The 22,454-nt window shown below is 49.4% G+C and overlaps 1 protein-coding gene across 1 annotated transcript in view; it reads left to right on the forward strand.

Annotated features, from left to right (window-relative positions):
* The first annotated feature begins 957 nt into the window (after positions 1-957).
* Positions 958-22,454, forward strand: part of LOC147725209 (3-galactosyl-N-acetylglucosaminide 4-alpha-L-fucosyltransferase FUT3-like) — a 40,232-nt gene continuing 18,735 nt past the window's right edge. Inside the window, exon 1 of the mRNA XM_086967132.1 lies at positions 958-1,098. The gene's annotated coding sequence lies outside the window, so the exon portion shown is untranslated. The remainder of the gene's footprint in view (positions 1,099-22,454) is intronic.

Below are 22,454 nucleotides of genomic sequence, written 5' to 3' on the forward strand. Positions count from 1 at the left end.
CAGACCCAAAAGCCACCGTAGATGTCACATTTGAGTGCAGACGCCACCCTAATTTCATTTCTGACCCCAAAAGACACACTATTTTCATTTTTTGCCCCAACAAACACCCTAATTTAATTATTTACACCCAGAAGGCACCCTATTTTCAAATTTTGAACCTAAAAGACATCCAAATTGCAATATTTGACTGCACAAGACATACTAATGTTCACTTTTTACCACAAAAGAAATCCAGTTTTGATTTTATCAAAACAAAAAATGACATTATATATTACATTCTTTGGCCACAAGACAGCCTAAATGTTATATTTGATCACAAAGAAACTCCCATACATTTGTATCTGACACCAGAACGCATGACCTGAGCTGGAACGGATTAAATCGTTTGAGAGCTGTGACCATCCGATGTCAGAAACCGGGACTGGCCAGGGTCCCTGGGCAAACCTGGCACTATAACCTGTCCCCGCTGAGGGGCCTCTGCGTTGAATGGGCGTTGAAGGCCCATGGAAGGAGCCCGGGGTCGCTGATGGAGGGGGGTTTATCCCACTTGTCTGGAGCCTGGAGGGGGGTTCACTGGTCTCATGGGGCGGGGGCCTCGTTTGAAGCCGGACTGGAGGGTTATGAGCTCTAGTTGGTTACAAGCAGTGGCAGTTTGCTACTGAGGGCGTTGGGTGACGCCCAACCATTCGCAGCTTTTCCTTCTCAACAGTAAACAGTGAAAAGTCGGTAAAAGTCACACTTTCTCGTGATTCTGCCTCTGCACTCTTTATCCGCATCCAGCCGGGCCAGGCTCACTGCGCATGCGCGTGGGAGGCAGGAATGAGGTCTGTCCAGCCCTGCATCCTCAGAGGTGGGTGCAAGGTGAGCGCCTGGAGATGCCTCGGGGCGCTGGACTCGCCGGGCCGGTTCTCACGCTTTGAATTTCAGGCTCCGCTTCCTCCTCCCGAGATACCTCACAAGCCTTATTAGAGGGCTCCTGCTGGGGGCCACTGGGGGCCACTGACACTGGTCTGTGCGGATCGTGAACAGGCGCCCAGTCCAGAGCAGCGCCTAGAAGTCCGAGGGCGCAGAGTGCGGAGACTGCGGACCCCCCTGAAGGTGAGAGCCCGTCCAGGGTCACACTGAGTGTCTGCAGGAAGGGCACAAACACATGCTGCAGTGAGAGGCCTCAGAGCGGAGGGGCAGGTCCAGAGCTGCAGTGAGAGGCCTCAGAGCGGAGGGGCAGGTCCAGAGCTGCAGTGAGAGGCCTCAGAGCGGAGGGGCAGGTCTCAAGCTGCAGTGAGAGGCCTCAGAGCGGAGGGGCAGGTCTGAAGCTGCAGTGAGAGGCCTCAGAGCGGAGGGGCAGGTCCAGAGCTGCAGTGAGAGGCCTCAGAGCGGAGGGGCAGGTCTGAAGCTGCAGTGAGAGGCCTCAGAGCGGAGGGGCAGGTCTGAAGCTGCAGTGAGAGGACTCAGAGCGGAGGGGCAGGTCCAGAGCTGCAGTGAGAGGCCTCAGAGCGGAGGGGCAGGTCCAGAGCTGCAGTGAGAGGCCTCAGAGCGGAGGGGCAGGTCCAGAACTGCAGTGAGGGGCCTCAGAGCGGAGGGGCAGGTCCAGAGCTGCAGAGAGAGGCCTCAGAGTGGAGGGGCAGATCCGAAGCTGCAGCCAGAGGCCTCAGAGCGTAGGGTCATGACCGAATCTGCAGTGAGAGGCCTCAGAGCGTAGGGGCAGGTCCAAAGGTGCAGTGAGAGGCCTCAGAGCGGAGGGGCAGGACTGAAGCTGCAGTGAGAGGCCTCAGAGCGGAGGGGCAGGTCCGGAGCTGCAGTGAGAGGCCTCGGAGCGGAGGGGCAAGTCCGGAGCTGCAGTGAGAGGCCTCAGAGCGTAGGGGCAGGTCCAAAGGTGCAGTGAGAGGCCTTAGAGTGGAGGGGCAGGTCTGAAGCTGCAGTGAGAGGACAGCAAGCAGAGGGGCAGGTGTGAGGCTGCAGTGAGAGGCCTCAGAGCGGAGGGGCAGGTCTGAAGCTGCAGTGAGAGGCCTCAGAGCGGAGGGGCAGGTCTGAAGCTGCAGTGAGAGGCATCAGAGTGGAAGGGCAGGTCCGAAGCTGCAGTGAGAGGCCTCAGAGCGGAGGGGCAGGTCTGAAGCTGCAGTGAGAGGCCTCAGAGCGGAGGGGCAGGTCCGAGGCTGCAGTGAGAGGCCTCAGAGCGGAGGGGCAGCTCTGAAGCTGCAGTGAGAGGCCTCAGAGCGGAGGGGCAGGTCTAAAGCTGCAGTGAGAGGCCTCAGAGCGGAGGGGCAGGTCCGAAGCTGCAGTGAGAGGCCTCAGAGCGGAGGGGCAGGACCGAAGCTGCGGTGAGAGGCCTCGGAGCGGAGGGGCAGGTCCGAGGCTGCAGTGAGAGGCCTCAGAGCGGAGGGGCAGGTGTGAAGCTGCAGTGAGAGGCCTCAGAGCGGAGGGGCAGGTGTGAAGCTGCAGTGAGAGGCCTCAGAGGGGAGGGGCAGGTGTGAAGCTGCAGTGAGAGGCCTCAGAGCAGAGGGGCAGGTCCGAAGCTGCAGTGAGTGGCCTCAGAGTGGAGGGGCAGGTGTGAAGCTGCAGTGAGAGGCCTCAGAGCGGAGGGGCTGGTGTGAAGCTGCAGTGAGAGGCCTCAGAGCGGAGGGGCTGGTCTGAAGCTGCATTGAGAGGCCTCAGAGCGGAGGGGCAGGTCCGAGGCTGCAGTGAGAGGCCTCAGAGCAGAGGGGCAGGTCCGAAGCTGCAGTGAGAGGCCTCTGAGCGGAGGGGCAGGTCCAAGGCTGCAGTGAGAGGCCTCGGAGCGGAGGGGCAGGTCTGAAGCTGCAGTGAGAGGCCTCAGAGCGGAGGGGCAGGTCCAAGGCTGCAGTGAGAGGCCTCGGAGCGGAGGGGCAGGTGTGAAGCTGCAGTGAGAGGCCTCAGAGCAGAGGGGCAGGTCCGAAGCTGCAGTGAGAGGCCTCTGAGCGGAGGGGCAGGTCCGAAGCTGCAGTGAGAGGCCTCAGAGCGGAGGGGCAGGTCCGAAGCGTCAGTGAGAGGCCTCAGAGCGGAGGGGCAGGTGTGAAGCTGCAGTGAGAGGCCTCCGAGCGGAGGGGCTGGTGTGAAGCTGCAGTGAGAGGCCTCAGAGCGGAGGGGCAGGTCCGAAGCTGCAGTGAGAGGCCTCAGAGCGGAGGGGCAGGTCCGAAGCTGCAGTGAGAGGCCTCAGAGCGGAGGGGCAGGTCCGAAGCTGCAGTGAGAGGCCTCAGAGCGGAGGGGCTGGTGTGAAGCTGCAGTGAGAGGCCTCAGAGCGGAGGGGCAGGTCCGAGGCTGCATTGAGAGGCCTCAGAGCAGAGTGGCAGGTCCGAAGCTGCAGTGAGAGGCCTCTGAGCGGAGGGGCAGGTCCGAAGCTGCAGTGAGAGGCCTCAGAGTGGAGGGGCTGGTGTGAAGCTGCAGTGAGAGGCCTCAGAGCAGAGGGGCAGGTCCGGAGCTCCAGTGAGAGGCCTCAGAGCGGAGGGGCAGGACCGAAGCTGCAGTGAGAGGCCTCAGAGCAGAGGGGCAGGTCCGAAGCTGTAGTGAGAGGCCTCAGAGCGGAGGGGCAGGTCCGGAGCTCCAGTGAGAGGCCTCGGAGCGGAGGGGCAGGTCTGAAGCTGCTGCGAGAGGCCTCAGAGCGGATGGGCAGGTCTGAAGCTGCAGTGAGAGGCCTGTGAGCGGGTGTATCACCTGCATAGTGTAACCACTCCCCCCTGCATACAGGGGCCACAGCGGGGCTCCAGGCCCCCCTGCCCCATCCATCAATCAGTCAAACACTTGTTGAAATTAGAGAATTCACGAGTCCGGCCCTCGCAGTGTCTGTCTGTAGCCGGCAGGGCTGGCCCAGCCTTTCATCCTCCCAGAGTCGATGCATCGTGTCAGGGTGGGGAGCTTGGTTCTTCGGCGGCCCGAGCTGTGCTCCTGTGACCCCCCAGCACCCCCCCCCACCCAGCCCGAGATGAGCTCCAGGGGCGCCCCCCACCCCCACCCCAGAGTCGTGTTTCATTCACACACTAAGCACTGGTAACGAACCCGAGACGCGTCTCTTCATACAAAGAAAGCGCTCTTTGGCCTCAGGGGTTGAAGATTCACTTCCTTCCCCCCCCCACCCTCTATTGTTTGTGGTTTACAAACCATGAACATTTTGAGAAAAAAAAATCTGAGTGCCTCGTCTGAGCTGTCTGTGAACACTCCGGGCAGATGTACAAGCCCCTTGCGCCACTTTTGCGTCTATTTTAACATAGGAAAAATGACGCAAATGTGGCGCAAGGGGCTTGTAAATCTGCCCCTCTGCCCTTTAGACGAAGGGGTAACATAGGTGAGAGAGCACTGGGTGAGAAGGGGTAACAAAGGTGAGAGAGCACTGGGTGAGAAGGGGTAACAAAGGTGAGAGAGCACTGGGTGAGAAGGGGTAACAAAGGTGAGAGAGCACTGGGTGAGAAGGGGTAACAAAGGTGAGAGAGCAGTGGGTGAGAATGGGTAATAAAGGTGGGAGAGCAGTGGGTGAGGTGAGAAGGGGTAACAAAGGTGAGAGAGCAGTGGGTGAGAAGGGGTAATAAAGGTGAGACTGAGAGCAGTGGGTGAGAAGGGATAACAAAGGCGAGAGAGCAGTGGTTAAGAAGGGGTAATAAAGGTGAGACTGAGAGCAGTGGGTGAGAAGGGATAACAAAGGTGAGAGAGCAGTGGTTAAGAAGGGGTAATAAAGGTGAGACTGAGAGCAGTGGGTGAGAAGGGATAACAAAGGCGAGAGAGCAGTGGGTGAAAAGGGGTAACAAAGGTAAGAGAGCACTGGGTGAGAAGGGGTAATAAAGGTGAGACTGAGAGCAGTGGGTGAGAAGGGGTAACAAAGGTGAGAGAGCAGTGGTTAAGAAGGGGTAATAAAGGTGAGACTGAGAGCAGTGGGTGAGAAGGGATAACAAAGGTGAGAGAGCAGTGGGTGAAAAGGGGTAACAAAGGTAAGAGAGCACTGGGTGAGAAGGGGTAATAAAGGTGAGACTGAGAGCAGTGGGTGAGAAGGGGTAACAAAGGTGAGAGAGCACTGGGTGAGAAGGGGTAACAATTGTGAGACTGAGAGCACTGGGTGAGAAGGGGTAACAAAGGTGAGGAGCTTTAAAAAATTGGCGTGCAGCAGAAAGGTAGGAGGTAACAAAGGTGGGTGTGTCGCAGGAGAGAAAGAGATTACAAAGGTGGGCGTGGAGTGGGAGATAAGGAGGTAACAAAGGTTTGAGTGCCACAGCCAAGGAGGAGGTAACAAATGTGTGACTGCAGCAGCCGAAGAGGAGTTAAAAAAAGGTGTGAGTGCAGCAGCCGAAGAGGAGTTAACAAAGGTGTGAGTGCAGCAGCCGAGGAGGAGTTAACAAAGGTGTGAGTGAAGCAGCCGAGGAGGAGTTAACAAAGGTGTGAGTGCAGCAGCCGAGGTGGAGGTAACAAAGGTGTGAGTGCAGCAGCCGAGGAGGAGTTAACAAAGGTGTGAGTGCAGCAGCCGAGGAGGAGTTAACAAAGGTGTGAGTGCAGCAGCCGAGGTGGAGGTAACAAAGGTGTGAGTGCAGCAGCCGAAGAGGAGTTAAAAAAAGGTGTGAGTGAAGCAGCCGACGAGGTAACAAAGGTGTGAGTGCAGCAGCCGAGGTGGAGGTAACAAAGGTGTGAGTGCAGCAGCCGAGGAGGAGGTAACAAAGGTGTGAGTGCAGCAGCCGAGGAGGAGTTAACAAAGGTGTGAGTGCAGCAGCCGAGGAGGCGGTAACAAAGGTGTGAGTGCAGCAGCCGAGGAGGAGGTAACAAAGGTGTGAGTGCAGCAGCCCAGGATGTAACAAAGGTTTGAGTGCAGCAGCCGAGGTGGGGGTAACAAAGGTGTGAGTGCAGCAGCCGAGGAGGAGGTAACAAAGGTGTGAGTGCAGCAGCCGAGGAGGAGTTAACAAAGGTGTGAGTGCAGCAGCCGAGGAGGAGTTAACAAAGGTGTGAGTGCAGCAGCCGAGGTGGAGGTAACAAAGGTGTGAGTGCAGCAGCCGAAGAGGAGTTAAAAAAAGGTGTGAGTGAAGCAGCCGACGAGGTAACAAAGGTGTGAGTGCAGCAGCCGAGGTGGAGGTAACAAAGGTGTGAGTGCAGCAGCCGAGGAGGAGGTAACAAAGGTGTGAGTGCAGCAGCCGAGGAGGAGTTAACAAAGGTGTGAGTGCAGCAGCGGAGGAGGCGGTAACAAAGGTGTGAGTGCAGCAGCCGAGGAGGAGGTAACAAAGGTGTGAGTGCAGCAGCCGAGGAGGTAACAAAGGTTTGAGTGCAGCAGCCGAGGAGGAGGTAACAAAGGTGTGAGTGAAGCAGCCGACGAGGTAACAAAGGTGTGAGTGCAGCAGCCAAGGTGGAGGTAACAAAGGTGTGAGTGCAGCAGCCGAGGAGGAGGTAACAAAGGTGTGAGTGCAGCAGCCGAGGAGGCGGTAACAAAGGTGTGAGTGCAGCAGCCGAGGAGGAGGTAACAAAGGTGTGAGTGCAGCAGCCGAGGAGGTAACAAAGGTTTGAGTGCAGCAGCCGAGGTGGAGGTAACAAAGGTTTGAGTGCAGCAGCCGAGGTGGAGGTAACAAAGGTGTGAGGGCAGCAGCCGAGGAGGAGGTCACAAAGGTGTGAGTGCAGCAGCCGATGAGGCTGTAACAAAGGTGTGAGTGCAGCAGTCGAGGAGGAGGTAACAAAGGTGTGAGTGCAGCAGCCGAAGAGGAGTTAACAAAGGTGGGAGTGCAGCAGCCGAGGAGGAGGTAACAAAGGTGTGAGTGAAGCAGCCGAGGAGGTAACAAAGGTTTGAGTGCAGCAGCCGAGGAGGAGGTAACAAAGGTGTGAGTGAAGCAGCCGAGGAGGTAACAAAGGTTTGAGTGCAGCAGCCGAGGAGGTAACAAAGGTTTGAGTGCAGCAGCCGAGGAGGTAACAAAGGTTTGAGTGCAGCAGCCGAGGTGGAGGTAACAAAGGTGTGAGTGCATCAGCCGAGGAGGAGGTATCAAAGGTGTGAGTGCAGCAGCCGAGAAGGAGGTAACAAAGGTGTGAGTGCATCAGCCAAGGAGGAGGTATCAAAGGTGTGAGTGCTATGAGGCGAGACAGACCTTCCTCAGAATGGTTTAATGAGGAACTTTTCCAACAAAAAAAGACCTGTGAGCACCTTTGGTGCAAAAAATATTATGGCATGAGCAAAGAAATTTACCAGGAGGCTTTAAAAAAAGTCACAAACAGATTAGAGTCCCTCATAGCTCCTACTAGTACTATGCACGTATGCTGGAGTTAGCACATAGCTCATCGAGAGAGCTTTTCTTTTTTGTAAAATCTCTCCCTCCTTGGAACGGGTGTCTCTGTCTGTTACTCCATCTACGGAGGTTTCCAACATGGTTGCCGTATTCTTTTTTGAGAAAGTTGTTTATATCTGTACAACCTTCACAGAGACAGTTTGAAAAGCTCCATGGCTGGAATCTTGGTTCAAACCTCTGGGCTCCCCCACTGACCATTTTTTCGAGTTTCAATGTTCTCGCCATTGTAGAACTGGGCACCTTGTGGCCAAAGGTGAAACCAGGATCACCTGGCCATCCAGCCTCACCTAAGATGCAGGAGCGCGGGACGGAGGTTATCCTTCCGCGGCTCTGTTGTGTACACAATAAGGGCCTCATTTATGTAAAGAGACGCATCACTGCGTGAAAACAGCGATGGGTCACTTTTCACTGCGCCCTCCCTGCGACACCAATGACATCATATTTACAGTATGACGCATCATGTCGCAAGGAGTTACAGATACATCAGTATTACTGTAGGCGCAAAAATGACGCATTTGCTGGAGTGTGTCACAAAAGTGCTGGAACTTCAGCAATGGGTGAATACACATGAGCAATTCCCATGTTAAATGTGTCTGCATCAGTCTTACACCTGCCATGAGACAGGTGTAAGATATTGACGCATTAGCATCCAAGAAATGGTCAGTGAAATCTTATAGATTTCACTGCGTCACTTCTACAACCCTTTCTTGCATCAATACGCCCGCCTTGCATACATTATACCTGACGCAGGGGTTTACACAGTAACGCATCTACCTAGATGCAGCCGCGCCTGAAAAATTCTCGCATCTTGCTGCAATTTCCTTAAACATCGTGATTGTAATTTAGCCATAGCAACTTCCAGGTAGCTCCCGATACTATTGAGGGAAAACACACTTTGTGAGCATTGTTTTTTATACATTTTACTCTGAGCCGTACTTACCAGCCTCTTATTACCCACATCGCATAATTTAGTCAGCTGCCTCTGACCCCGGTCCGACATGGCTTGTGACAATTGAACGGAGGGTCGGTTCGGCAGTCACAGCTTCCGGTCGCACTACCGGAAGCTGCAGATAGCGCTCCAGCTCTCCCACGCCATTCCCTATTTTAACCCCTCCCCTGCTGGTGACGGAACCGCTCCGTCACCAGCCACTGTCGCGCTGTGCTGTTGACGGAGCGGTTCCGTCACGGCCCGCTCGGCACACCTGCGCGGCGCGGATTCCGCGCCTGCGCTGAGCGTTCCATTAAGCGGGCATGGCCGTGACGGAACCGCTCCGTCATGAGCACAGTGCGACCGCGGCTGGTGACGGAGTGGTTCCGTAACCAGCATGGGCGCGCCGCACGGCCCCCCGCCCCCTTAGCGCTGCGGCGGAATAGCCGCCACAGCAAAGGGGTTAACAGGGGAAGGGCGCAGGAATTGTGCAGCAATATGGCTTTTCTAAAATATAAACTGTAAACTTTGTACTTGTATAGTTCACTTTTACCCTGAGGCCTTTAGGCGCTGTACGCGTATCGCTGTAGAACCCTTCCTGGCTTTTCCCTGTGAAGCGCCCACTCCTGGGCACCCCCAAGGTGGAGGCCAGGCATCCTTAGCGTTGTTGGGGCCGTTGTGGAGATTAAGCAAGCTATTGCCCAGAGTTGCAGAGTGGGACTCCATGATTGGAATAGGCACCGAGGCGAGAATGATCAGGTCCAAGGAAATTGAGCCCAAGACCCGCCGAGGCGGGGAATTGAACCCTGGTCCCGGGCTAGACCTCTGCATCAGGGTCTGCGGCTCTAACCATTGAGCCACACTTCTCCACCATATTCAAGCAAACAATTAAAAGACCTAAACACCTCTTATATAGAATTCACTGAAGCACACTGTCTCAATCAGCCTAGTGCTCCTAATCAACTGAGTGGCATCTAGCTCAACGCCCGCTCTATTCCTAAACACTCAGTAGAGATATGGAGCCTCTTGAATTCAACGGCTCCTGATGTTTGTTTTGTCACCGAGACCTGCTTGCATGAACATGCCTCCCCTGATGTGCATATTGCTTTTCCCCCTCAATATAAAGTAATCCGAACAGACAGTGTTGGACAGGCCCCATGAAGGACTCGCTCCCTCCCCGCATGACAGGGCCCAGACACCGGCTCTCCCAGTGCTACCCACAGAAGCACCCCGCAACCCGTCTCCTATGGGACGCCTGCTCCCGGATATCTCTGTATCACTGCCGGGCCACCGTCAGCACCATTGCCCGGACCAGCCACCATCTTGGACACTGCACCACGAGGCCGCGTGGCCTCAGCTCGACCCTAACCCCGGGCCCGGCCAGGCCCCGACATCCCGGCACCACCATCCACCCAGGAGGTGAACGGACCACTTGGCAGGTCAATGGGAGGAAGAAGTGTCGATGGCTCTCCCCCGCCAGGTGCCGATCGCCCCCAGCCTCCCCGGGCGCTGGCTCCACCCCCCTGCTGGGTGTCTGGACTCCCTCATCCCGGACCTCCCGACCTCCAAGTGCGAGGGTCCGGACATCAAAGGGCGCCAGACCTATAACTGAGGCAGCTCCAGAGCAGGAAGGCAGTTGTATCCTGGAGTCGAGAGACACCGTGAAGAACTCATCCTTGACGGACTGCTGGCGCTGCCGCAGCCCTGCCTTGTGAACTATCGTCCTGCCTGCCGGCGCTGCCGCAACCTTCTGCATCCTTCAGCCTCGTCGGGACCTGCTGGCGCTGCCGCGGACCGTTGTAACTACCACCTTCATCGGGACCTGCTGGCGCTGCCGCGGCCCGTTGCTACTTACGACCTCCTCGGGACCTGCTGGGGCTGCCGCGGCCCGACCTGCCCGAACGCCGAGCTCGAGGATTGTGAGCTACCCATCGTTTCATCTCAAATACCAGATTGGTAACAAGACTGTCCCGCTACCCCCTTTCCCATCCAAGAGACTAGAATCGAGGGGACCCCTGAGTCCTGACCTCCTTGTACCGTACTACCTTACATCAAGAATTCCCTATAAAGAGCATTAACCTCATCCTTGTGTGGTGTCCATCTGTGGGGGGGAAGTTACTTGTCTGTACGATCGCTGGAGACGGCCCTCACCGGAGGCCTCTCCCCTTGTCCTCGGCCGACCCTCCAGGTCCCCGTCTAACAGACAGGAAAGAGACAAAGGGGGGTGGTCTACTAATCTCGTCCACCCACGACTTGAACATCACTGTCTTAGAAAGTTTGATTCGTAGCCACACAGAAATGATTATCTTTAGGATGAACGGCCTCTCCAATGGCTCTTGGAGCGGGCCCTAATCTATCGACCCCCAGGACTAAAAGGTGACTTTTCTGATAAATTACTCGAGACCATTGCACTAGCCTCAGATCATTTCCTCCTAATTGGAGATTTTAATCATCTCACAGAAATGCTATCTAATTCTGACACCGACAAGCTGATCTCCAATATGAACACCCTTGGTCTCGCCCAGTTGGTGGTAGGACCCAGACATAGTGCTGGGCACACCCTGGACCTCCTTTTTTACCAACTCGTCCGGAATTTTAGAAGAACCCCAGTCCCATTACTATGGACAGACCACTATTTACTGAAATTCACCATCCCCTTAACTACGATCAAAAAGGACCATGAAAGCGATCTTATATTGCGGAGGCCATGGCGCAAGGTTACTCTGACTCTTTTTCAAAATACTTCCGCCTTGATCAGATGAGCTCAGAAGTCAGTGTGAACCAAGGGGCACATAGTCTTGATAAAGCCATTTCGACCGCACTTGATAAAATTGCCCCTCTCCGTCATGAATGAATGAAGGGATCTTTGTAGAGCTCATGCTACACTGAGGCCTCGTAGCGCTGTCATGTGAAGGTCAAGACCTGAACCGCCCCTTGGTTTACCGACCAATTAAGAATGACAACGTTTTCGTGTAGAACCGCAGAACGAAAATGCCGTAAAAGCAAAAACCCAGCCGACCGCGAAAAATATAAAAAACTACACGACGGCTACATGAATGAAATGAAATTGGCAAAAACATATTTTCTCATAGACTGGATAAACTAGGCAGAAAATTCCTCTAAAGAACTTTATCAAATTCAGAAGGAATTTACAACCCCGAGCAATCAGCCGTCAACCCCTGTCTCTCAAGATTGGACTGAGTCCCTTTCTTATCATTGCCATTCATCACTCTTTCTCATCTCAGCAAAACATGTTTCTTTCTGAAGATATGCCTTGTACGTCTCCAGATCCCCCTCATATTCGGAAGGAATTTATTAAATGTGACATCAAGTCAGTTACATCTGTCATGCAGAAGATAAAATCTGGCTCCCCCACTGACCTCCCAAAACTTTTCGCCACCATCTCTCCGGTATTGTTGGAAAGTTTAATTGGTCTGTTTAAAAGTCACTCTCAGAGGTGGATTTTCCTACAATATGGAAAGTAGCCAGAGTGAGAACTATTTTTTTTAAAACGACGGCCGACGCAAAACTTCTCCTAAACTATCGTTCCATCTCTCTACTTCCCTATTTTGGGAAGATGTTGGAATCCATTATCAACCAACAGCTTGTCAACCATCTCGAGAATCATGGGCTATTAGACTCTTCACAGTCTGGTTTTAGGGCGGCGCACGGTACTGAGACAGCATTGGTCAAGGTCACCAATAACATCAGGCTGGCCTTAGACAAACATCAGTCAGTCGACCTGTCCGCCGCCTTTGACACCATCTCCCACAGCATTTTAGAACATCAGCTTTGGGAGGTTGGTGTCAGAGGAAATTCCCTTAAATGGTTTAACCGCTTCGCTGCTGATGACGAGCTCAGCTCGTCATCAGCCACGGTAGTCGTGTGCGAATGACGAGCTGAGCTCGTCATGTAACTCGGCTTTTCGCAAATTGTCGAACACAGTGGGAAAAGCCGCCGCAGTGATGCAGTTAAGAGCTACATATTGGACTGGACTGTTTACCTACTGTCCAGATGTGTCTTGTGAGAGACCTGTCAAGATGGGAGTGCCACAGGGCTCCATTCTGAGCCTGACTCTTTTTAACCTGTACATGACTCTCCTGGATAAGGTGATCAGAGCCTACGGATTCGATGTCATATCGTATTCAGATGACATGCAGATCCTGGTCACCTTATTGAAACCAAGCAGCGTTTAAAAAATTGTCTGTCCCACCTGGATCGGAGGAGGAGATCTAACCACCTTCAACTAAATGGTGGTAAGTCGGAGATTATGCTCTTTGGCAAGGCCATGGAACATTGGGCACATGACTGGTGGCCCCTGCCCAGCCTCCAAGGAAACGGTTCGCAACCTCGGTTTTTACATGGACAATCAATTGTCCATGAAAAGTCAAATAAATCATGTAATTGGCAATTGTTTTGGTGTAATGCGCAGTTTGCGGAGGGTTTTCAAATGGATCGCTATCGAGGCGCGGAAACCATTAGTTCGGGGATTAATTATAAACAGAATAGATTACGGAAACACCCTATTGCTTTCAATAAATGAAAACTTTCTAAACAGGCTCCAGATCCTGCAGACGCCGCTGTCAGGCTTGTCCTGGACCTCCCGTACAGATCTTCCTCTGTTCCTGGCTTCCTGTGAAAAAACAAATTCTTTTTAAAACCCTTTGTTTGACTCATAAGCACATGTACGGAAACGGTCGAGGATACTGGTCAAAAAAACTATCTTGGTATCAGCCACGTAGGGTGCTCGGATCAAGTAATCACGCTCTGCTCACTCCCCTCAGAATCCAAATGGCTAGAAAAGGTGGGAGATCTTTCTCCGTAAGAAGTTAAAAACATGGCTATTCGATAACTAATCGCTCTATTTGAATGAACGGTCGCACTCCTATGGTAAGTATAGAAATCCAGGTAAAAATGTAGGTAGGTGCTGCTAGGCTGACCCTCCTGAGTATGATTTAACGAATAACTCTGAAGTGCGCTATCCCAACAGTGGGAAACGTCAACAAGCTGCACACTGGAATTAATTTCAATAGTAGTAAACTTGATTCTTAGATCTTCATGTTATGATTTTTATTCATCATTTCTTCAAATTTCTTAGTTCATAAAAATGATTGCATCTATCAAGTTTTTCAAGTTTCAAAGCTTTATTCGATTTGTAAAACAAACCATATAAGCAAAAACACATACAAATGTAACATGGTAAGCTAAAAAAGGACTCAAAGAAACAACAATTAAAAATCAGATAAAAACCATTATAAACATAATATGATGGGTTTTGGGGGCTAGACATGACCAAGATTAAATTATACTGTACAAGGACTGTTGCCCGGTAGAGCTAAATTCATTTATAATACATACTACGTTCGTTATACATAAGATATATTGCACATAGATGAATAAACCAGTATACAGACAGGAGGCCGGTGTAGAAACGGATATCATAAGACAACGGTTTTCCTGGCAGCTGTACAATGTGCAAAAATATATCCAGACAGGAGGCCATAATAGAGACTACACAAAGTCCAAGGCATCAAACAATTATGGCTTTCCTGGCAGCTGTACATTTTAATATATATGTTGCTACGAAGAAGCAAATATCCTAATCCTCTAGGGAACTGAGGAGCTGTAAAGCATTCCTCGTAGAACGAACATTGTATTTTAAAAAGAAGGGTTTTAACCCTTTCGATGCTGATGACGAGCTCAGCTCGTCATGATGCACAGTTGAGCTGTGCTGATGACGAGCTGAGCTCGTCATGAATACATACTAGGAGCAATTTCCAGCACAGGGGGGGAAAACACCTAGCAGCCAAGGTGTTAAGTATCTGACTCTAAAAAAATGGTAAAATTTACAGAATATTAAAAAATGGCAACAGCTCTGGCGGGAAACATTGTCACAAGGGCATGCAATATCAGATCGAGAGTTCATATTGGGAAATGCAACAAGATGATGAACAATTCCCAGGCGTAGGCGAGTTAGAACAAACCGGTGGGAATTTCGAGTGACGCCAGAGAGACGTAAAATTGAAAACCAGTAGGAAAATTATAGTCCCGGTAGGTCGTCACGGAATGCAGCTTTTCAGACATCTTTGCTCGACATTCTTTCTTGTGGTTTAAAAACCTTTGTTTAATGTCTTTCTTTGGAATTGTAACAGCGGATTGAGGGTCAAGAAAAATGCCAATCTTAAAGAGGAGATAAAACCAATGATGTATATACTTAAGCCAAAGAATACGGGAGGAGTGGTCCAACCTAAGGCAATCAAGGATTATCTCCTGGGTAAAACGGGTTTCAGGCTTAGCCCAAATTGAGCGCCAGAGCAGCAAGGGGGCGCAGCGCAGCAAGATCAGAAATAAATTCAATTCCTACTTCTTCATGAATCAATTCTACTGAAGCGGAAGGGGGTACACATAACAGTTTTCTAAGGAACTTGTTTTTGTCTCTCTGCATGTTTGGACCAACACAATGACCCCAAATCCCCGCCCCATACAACGTGGAGGACACACACTTTACGTTATAAATATTCATCATATCTTTGATGCTCCTCACCCCAAGTTTAGATGAAAATCTAAAAATGCTGTTGGTGGTCCTCATGGTTTTTTGGCTAATATTTTCAAACTCAGATTTCCATGACCCATTATTGCCAAAAGTGATTCCTAAATAACAGAAGGTTTTAACTTGTGACAGTTTATCCTTGTCAATAAAAAAGCTAGAATGGGTTTTCTTGGCTTTCGTCCCACAAGACATGGCAACGGTTTTAGATTTGTTAACTAATAATTTTTACTTTCAATAAATAACATAAATCTATCAATGAGGCGCTGTAAACCAATTTGTGTACGGGACAATAACACAGCGTCGTCCGCATACAATTGGTACCGGTTTGCCTTCGATCAGGGGTGCGTCAACTGGATACTGGCACAGTATAGAGTCGATTTGGTTAATAAAAAGGGAAAATAAAAGAGGGGCCAACTGGCGGATGCCCCTTGAGACTTTAAAGAAGGGGGTACATTCGCCTAGGGAACCAAAGCGCACCTTACAAGACAATCTCTCATATAACCTAGCTAAGAAATGTACAATCTCGTTTGGGGCCCCTGCCTCTAACAGGACCTGCCATAGTATACGATGATCAACCAAGTCAAACGCGCAGCTCAGGTCCGCAAAGCATAAAAACAGATTCCCTTTTTTGACTTCCGTGTATTTGTTAATTAGAAGGTCTAAATTTACACACTGTTCTAGTGTCCCCATACCCTTTCGAAATCCATATTGGACCTTGGTTAAAATGTTGTTTTCATTTGCCCAGGTTTCCAGCCTCTGCAGCATAATTCGACTCATCACCTTTACTGAAGCATGCAGTAAGGAAATGGGGCGATAATTGCGCGCCTCTGATTTGCTGCCTTTCTTGAATATGGGAATGATGACCGACTGACTCCAGGATGGTGGGGGGTCGCCCTCAGCAGCAGCATTAAAAACCCTCACTAAGATGGGTGCCCATAGATTCGTTTCGGTTTTAAGGAGATCTATAGGTACTCCATCGGGGCCCAGGGCCTTTCCTCCTTTGCTATTTGACAGACCTTCATAAACCTCGTCCAAGCTAATTCCCAAAGGTAGGGGCATCCAAACTGAGGCATCATGGGCCAAATTTTCTAAGGGCCTGTCTTCAAGGTTAAAAATATTGGAAAAATGTTCAGTCCATGCGTTACATGCTACATAAGATGTTAGTTCAGGAATACCCTCGGTGTTTAAAAAGGGGCTATTAATAGTCTCCCAATAAAGTTTGATGTTTTGGGTTGCGGCTGCTTGATTAAGATTGTCCCAGGCTGCTGCTTGCAGAGCCTTTTTCCTGTTAGAAAGAGCCTCCTTATATTTAACACGCAAGCTTTTAACGTTAATATGATTGCGTGGTTTGAGAGATAAGGCCTTTTTGAGTTCACGTAAAGACAGGGTGCAGGATTTGTCAAACCATCCCAACCTGGCTACACTAGTTTTAGGTTGCTTCTTCGTAAATGCATCTTCAATAACTGTATTTATCCTAGTGTAGCTTAACAACAGAATTGCCAAATTAGTGTCTTCTCCAAGACAGTAGGAAATCTCATTCCTACATTTTCCCACAATCTCCTTGAGTTTTTTCACGGGATCAATTCCAGCCCATTTAATTCTAGGGTAATTCGGTCTCGTGGGTACTATATCAGTGGGACAGAATTCTTTATTGGTTGTCTTAGGTCCACAGCCCAATAGGGTTAGGCAAATGCTGTTATGATCACTTAAGTATTAGCTTGCCTGCCTGTAAAGGTAGGGCAGGTGTTGTTGGTCTTATTTCTATTACAGCTAAGCAGGTCTAGATCATATTTGGCAATCATGTTATTTAACAGGCTGCCATAGTTACAATGTGGGAAGTGGAGAGAATCCCCACTTTCAATCACCCCATTTTTGCCCAACTCTCTCTTAAAACCACATGGATTACCCAGTGCTAAAGGGCATGGCTGAATGTTGAAATCGCCGGCCCACAAAATGTCTGCCACTCTGCGGGAGGAGGCCAATACGCTTTTGAGTTCGGATTCCAGGGGAAACAGAATGTTTCCCCTAGAAGCATCAAAAGTGTTGTTATAAAAATTAACAAGTATTAGATCTCTGAACTAATTGGCCGCCAGCCGTAGCACCTGGCTATGAGGTTCAATAAAGGTATAACTATTGGTTTTAAAATTAGTTAGATTATTAGAAATTAACATTAGAAGGCCGCCCTTAGCTCTACCTGATGGAGAGTTAGATGCATTGAGGCAATAAAAAGAATAGCCTTCTACATAGATTGATTCTTGGCACCACGTTTCTTGGAAACAAATAATTGCATCTATCATATTATTCATTTGTGCGTCCAATGCATTTCGGGGCTTGCCCATCTTCAGGGAATTTTTTTCTCTGTAATTGATAAAATATACAGCATATCACATTTTTGTCAAGGATACAAAATAGGTCATAAACTGATCTTTGTTGAATGTCATTATGTGTGCACACCTTTTAACCCGAAGTGAATGTTTCTCACTTCTGCTTTTAGTTGGTGATACTCAATAAAGTTTTTTTTTGAAAATGTATTCAGAGCTCAAGTGTGCATGCCAGAAAAGTGTAAAGAAGAACCTTTTGTTTGACGTGAATTAAACGTAACCAGAAAATCAAAAGTGTATCACATCAGTATACCAGAAAACTTTTTACGAGTGAAAAACCGCTTACATTTTAAGACCAATAAACTATAGTGCCATCTTCACATTCATGAGTACTTCAATCTTTACGGAGCCTGTGAAATTGTATGAAACACACTTTCTAATATAGGTGGAGTTGTCCATACCTTAATATACAATAGCTGACACTGTTCATGAAGGTAACGGAAAATTGTAGAAAAACTTACAGAAGAGATGCCCGTAGGCACGTAGTATTCCATTCCGTGTGTCAAGATTTCAAACTGTCAAATAAAATAATAAACGATTTACAAAAGGGGGTGGTGACGAACAGAGTGTCTGAATTGAGCAGACCACTCTTACCCAGTCCAAAGATCAGGGCTTGATCCATCACCGTTATTTATCTCACTGCCCCATCCCAGCTCAGAACCTGGCTATATGCAAATCAGTCTGTCCCTGGCCCAGTGCATCATGGGAACAGGGCAGACTAAACTACCAAGCCAATTCTTTACCAGAAAGGAGACAAGCTACCGGGGACCGGTTTCTGGCATTTCAGCCTCTTCGGCCCGGCTTGCTTGAATCCTGATGGAGCAGTGAGAAAGGGACTCATGTCTGAGTATACCCTGCCACACCTATAGTGGCCAAAATCGATTTACAAAAGGGGGTGGTGATGAACAGAGTGTCTGAATTGAGCAGACCACTCTTACCCAGTCCAAAGATCAGGGCTTGATCCATCACCGTTATTTATCTCACTGCCCCATCCCAGCTCAGAACCTGGCTATATGCAAATCAGTCTGTCCCTGGCCCAGTGCATCATGGGAACAGGGCAGACTAAACTACCAAGCCAATTCTTTACCAGAAAGGAGACAAGCTACCGGGGACCGGTTTCTGGCATTTCAGCCTCTTCGGCCCGGCTTGCTTGAATCCTGATGGAGCAGTGAGAAAGGGACTCATGTCTGAGTATACCCTGCCACACCTATAGTGGCCAAAATCGATTTACAAAAGGGGGTGGTGATGAACAGAGTGTCTGAATTGAGCAGACCACTCTTACCCAGTCCAAAGATCAGGGCTTGATCCATCACCGTTATTTATCTCACTGCCCCATCCCAGCTCAGAACCTGGCTATATGCAAATCAGTCTGTCCCTGGCCCAGTGCATCATGGGAACAGGGCAGACTAAACTACCAAGCCAATTCTTTACCAGAAAGGAGACAAGCTACCGGGGACCGGTTTCTGGCATTTCAGCCTCTTCGGCCCGGCTTGCTTGAATCCTGATGGAGCAGTGAGAAAGGGACTCATGTCTGAGTATACCCTGCCACACCTATAGTGGCCAAAATCGATTTACAAAAGGGGGTGGTGATGAACAGAGTGTCTGAATTGAGCAGACCACTCTTACCCAGTCCAAAGATCAGGGCTTGATCCATCACCGTTATTTATCTCACTGCCCCATCCCAGCTCAGAACCTGGCTATATGCAAATCAGTCTGTCCCTGGCCCAGTGCATCATGGGAACAGGGCAGACTAAACTACCAAGCCAATTCTTTACCAGAAAGGAGACAAGCTACCGGGGACCGGTTTCTGGCATTTCAGCCTCTTCGGCCCGGCTTGCTTGAATCCTGATGGAGCAGTGAGAAAGGGACTCATGTCTGAGTATACCCTGCCACACCTATAGTGGCCAAATTCGATTTACAAAAGGGGGTGGTGATGAACAGAGTGTCTGAATTGAGCAGACCACTCTTACCCAGTCCAAAGATCAGGGCTTGATCCATCACCGTTATTTATCTCACTGCCCCATCCGAGCTCAGAACCTGGCTATATGCAAATCAGTCTGTCCCTGGCCCAGTGCATCATGGGAACAGGGCAGACTAAACTACCAAGCCAATTCTTTACCAGAAAGGAGACAAGCTACCGGGGACCGGTTTCTGGCATTTCAGCCTCTTCGGCCCGGCTTGCTTGAATCCTGATGGAGCAGTGAGAAAGGGACTCATGTCTGAGTATACCCTGCCACACCTATAGTGGCCAAATTCGATTTACAAAAGGGGGTGGTGATGAACAGAGTGTCTGAATTGAGCAGACCACTCTTACCCAGTCCAAAGATCAGGGCTTGATCCATCACTGTTATTTATCTCACTGCCCCATCCCAGCTCAGAACTTGGCTATATGCAAATCAGTCTGTCCCTGGCCCAGTGCATCATGGGAACAGGGCAGACTAAACTACCAAGCCAATTCTTTACCAGAAAGGAGACAAGCTACCGGGGACCGGTTTCTGGCATTTCAGCCTCTTCGGCCCGGCTTGCTTGAATCCTGATGGAGCAGTGAGAAAGGGACTCATGTCTGAGTATACCCTGCCACACCTATAGTGGCCAAATTCGATTTACAAAAGGGGGTGGTGATGAACAGAGTGTCTGAATTGAGCAGACCACTCTTACCCAGTCCAAAGATCAGGGCTTGATCCATCACCGTTATTTATCTCACTGCCCCATCCCAGCTCAGAACCTGGCTATATGCAAATCAGTCTGTCCCTGGCCCAGTGCATCATGGGAACAGGGCAGACTAAACTACCAAGCCAATTCTTTACCAGAAAGGAGACAAGCTACCGGGGACCGGTTTCTGGCATTTCAGCCTCTTCGGCCCGGCTTGCTTGAATCCTGATGGAGCAGTGAGAAAGGGACTCATGTCTGAGTATACCCTGCCACACCTATAGTGGCCAAATTCGATTTACAAAAGGGGGTGGTGATGAACAGAGTGTCTGAATTGAGCAGACCACTCTTACCCAGTCCAAAGATCAGGGCTTGATCCATCACCGTTATTTATCTCACTGCCCCATCCCAGCTCAGAACCTGGCTATATGCAAATCAGTCTGTCCCTGGCCCAGTGCATCATGGGAACAGGGCAGACTAAACTACCAAGCCAATTCTTTACCAGAAAGGAGACAAGCTACCGGGGACCGGTTTCTGGCATTTCAGCCTCTTCGGCCCGGCTTGCTTGAATCCTGATGGAGCAGTGAGAAAGGGACTCATGTCTGAGTATACCCTGCCACACCTATAGTGGCCAAATTCGATTTACAAAAGGGGGTGGTGATGAACAGAGTGTCTGAATTGAGCAGACCACTCTTACCCAGTCCAAAGATCAGGGCTTGATCCATCACCGTTATTTATCTCACTGCCCCATCCCAGCTCAGAACCTGGCTATATGCAAATCAGTCTGTCCCTGGCCCAGTGCATCATGGGAACAGGGCAGACTAAACTACCAAGCCAATTCTTTACCAGAAAGGAGACAAGCTACCGGGGACCGGTTTCTGGCATTTCAGCCTCTTCGGCCCGGCTTGCTTGAATCCTGATGGAGCAGTGAGAAAGGGACTCATTGCACCATCAGGATTCAAGCAAACCGGGCCGAAGACGGCTGTAATGCCAGAAACCGGTCCCCGGGAGCTTGTTTCCTTCCCAGTGTAAGAATTGGCTTTTGTAGTTTGGTTTGCCCTGTTCCCATCATGCACTGGGACAGGAACAGACTAATTTGCATACAGCCAGGTTCTGAAACTGGGATGGTGCAGTGAGCTAAAAAACGGTGTTGGATCTAGCCCTGATCTCTTGACTGGGTGAGAGCTTTCTGTTTAATTCAGAGACTCTGTCCCTCACCACCCCTTGTTGTAAATAAATAAAATAATAAACAGCATCTAAGAAACTGATTTCTCTCCAGTACGGCTTTCCCGTAAACAAATCAATGAGCTCTCTCTTACTTCAAGTGTATCAGCGGCGATCCTCCTTGGGGCCCGCGGTCAGTTTCAATGCTAAACAGCCCGATGCTGGGATATATCGTAATACGTCGTGACGACGCACATGAAAATAAAGTAACTACTGTGGCGGTCTAAGTGTTCTGAGTTTGATTTGAACAACGGTACTCCTTAATAAATGCCATGTCAACGCGTAAATTAACAAAAAACCGAAATAGTAGAATTGTAAAGTCTATAAATGAAATGTGGCGAAAAAATAAATAAATAAACCGAAGCACTATAAAATAAAACGCGATATTTCCTATGAATTTCTAATGAAATATAAAAAAATTATGTGTGATGTAGAGTGATGTTTCCTCTAGGGAAATATAATCTGAGCTTGGTCTGAGTATTTACAGTACAGCTTTTACACAGGTCAAAGACGGTTTACATGAAATTGATATCACGTCACACAGTCAAATCTCTAAGTAATAGAATGATGGTGCTTATACATTTACTCATTAGAGAAAACAATGTAACTCCACACGCTCATTGAGTCCTTTAGGATGTACTGTGTTGAGGAAATTAATCCAATGTACTTCTCTGCGCAGTAAGTGTTGTGTATTGTCTCATCCTGGAAGGATTTTGGCTAGTTCTAGTACTAAGAAACGTAACTGGCTTGGATTGTGATTGTAAGCATTTCAATGAGTGGCCAAGGGAGATTTGGAATTTTTTGTACGGACGTTACTCTTATGTTCAATCAGGCGTGTTTTTATTTTGCGTTCGGTTTTACCCCCATAAGCAAGTCCACATGTGCATATTATCATGTAAATCAGGTTACTGCTGTCACAGGTCGCTGTAACTCCTTTACTTGGATGAGTGAATTGGTTGCCTTTAATTATAGCGTTGCAGTTTCCACAGTTATAACATGGTAGTGTGCCTTTGTATGCTAGTACTTTGGTGTCATCTCCCTGATTTAGGATCTCCTTAATATTTCTGGTACGCAAATATGCGAATCTTGGTGAGTTTGAAAAAATTCCATTAAAATCTTCTTCCAGAGTTAATAATGGCCAATGTTTCAGTATGATCTTTTTTATGTTGTAACATTCTGTTGAAAATTTGGGAACGAATGCCATTCTGATTTCTTCAAGCGATCTTTGTCCTGGTTTTAATAATTGATTTCTTTCAAATTTGGTTACTTTGGTTACTGCTTCCTCCAAAATGCTTGCGGTGTAGCCACGATCCTTGAATTTCTCAATAGTGGTGTTCATACTGTTTTCGAATGATTCCTTAGTGGAAGAAATTATTTTTAGACGTAATAGTTGTGAATAGGGTTATTTTTTTTTCAGAGAGGGCTGGTGAAAACTTTTAAAATGTAAAAGGTTATTTCTATCGGTTGATTTG

This window comes from Lissotriton vulgaris, chromosome 4_1 (genome assembly GCF_964263255.1).
Source record: "Lissotriton vulgaris chromosome 4_1, aLisVul1.2, whole genome shotgun sequence".
NCBI lineage: Eukaryota > Metazoa > Chordata > Amphibia > Caudata > Salamandridae > Lissotriton > Lissotriton vulgaris.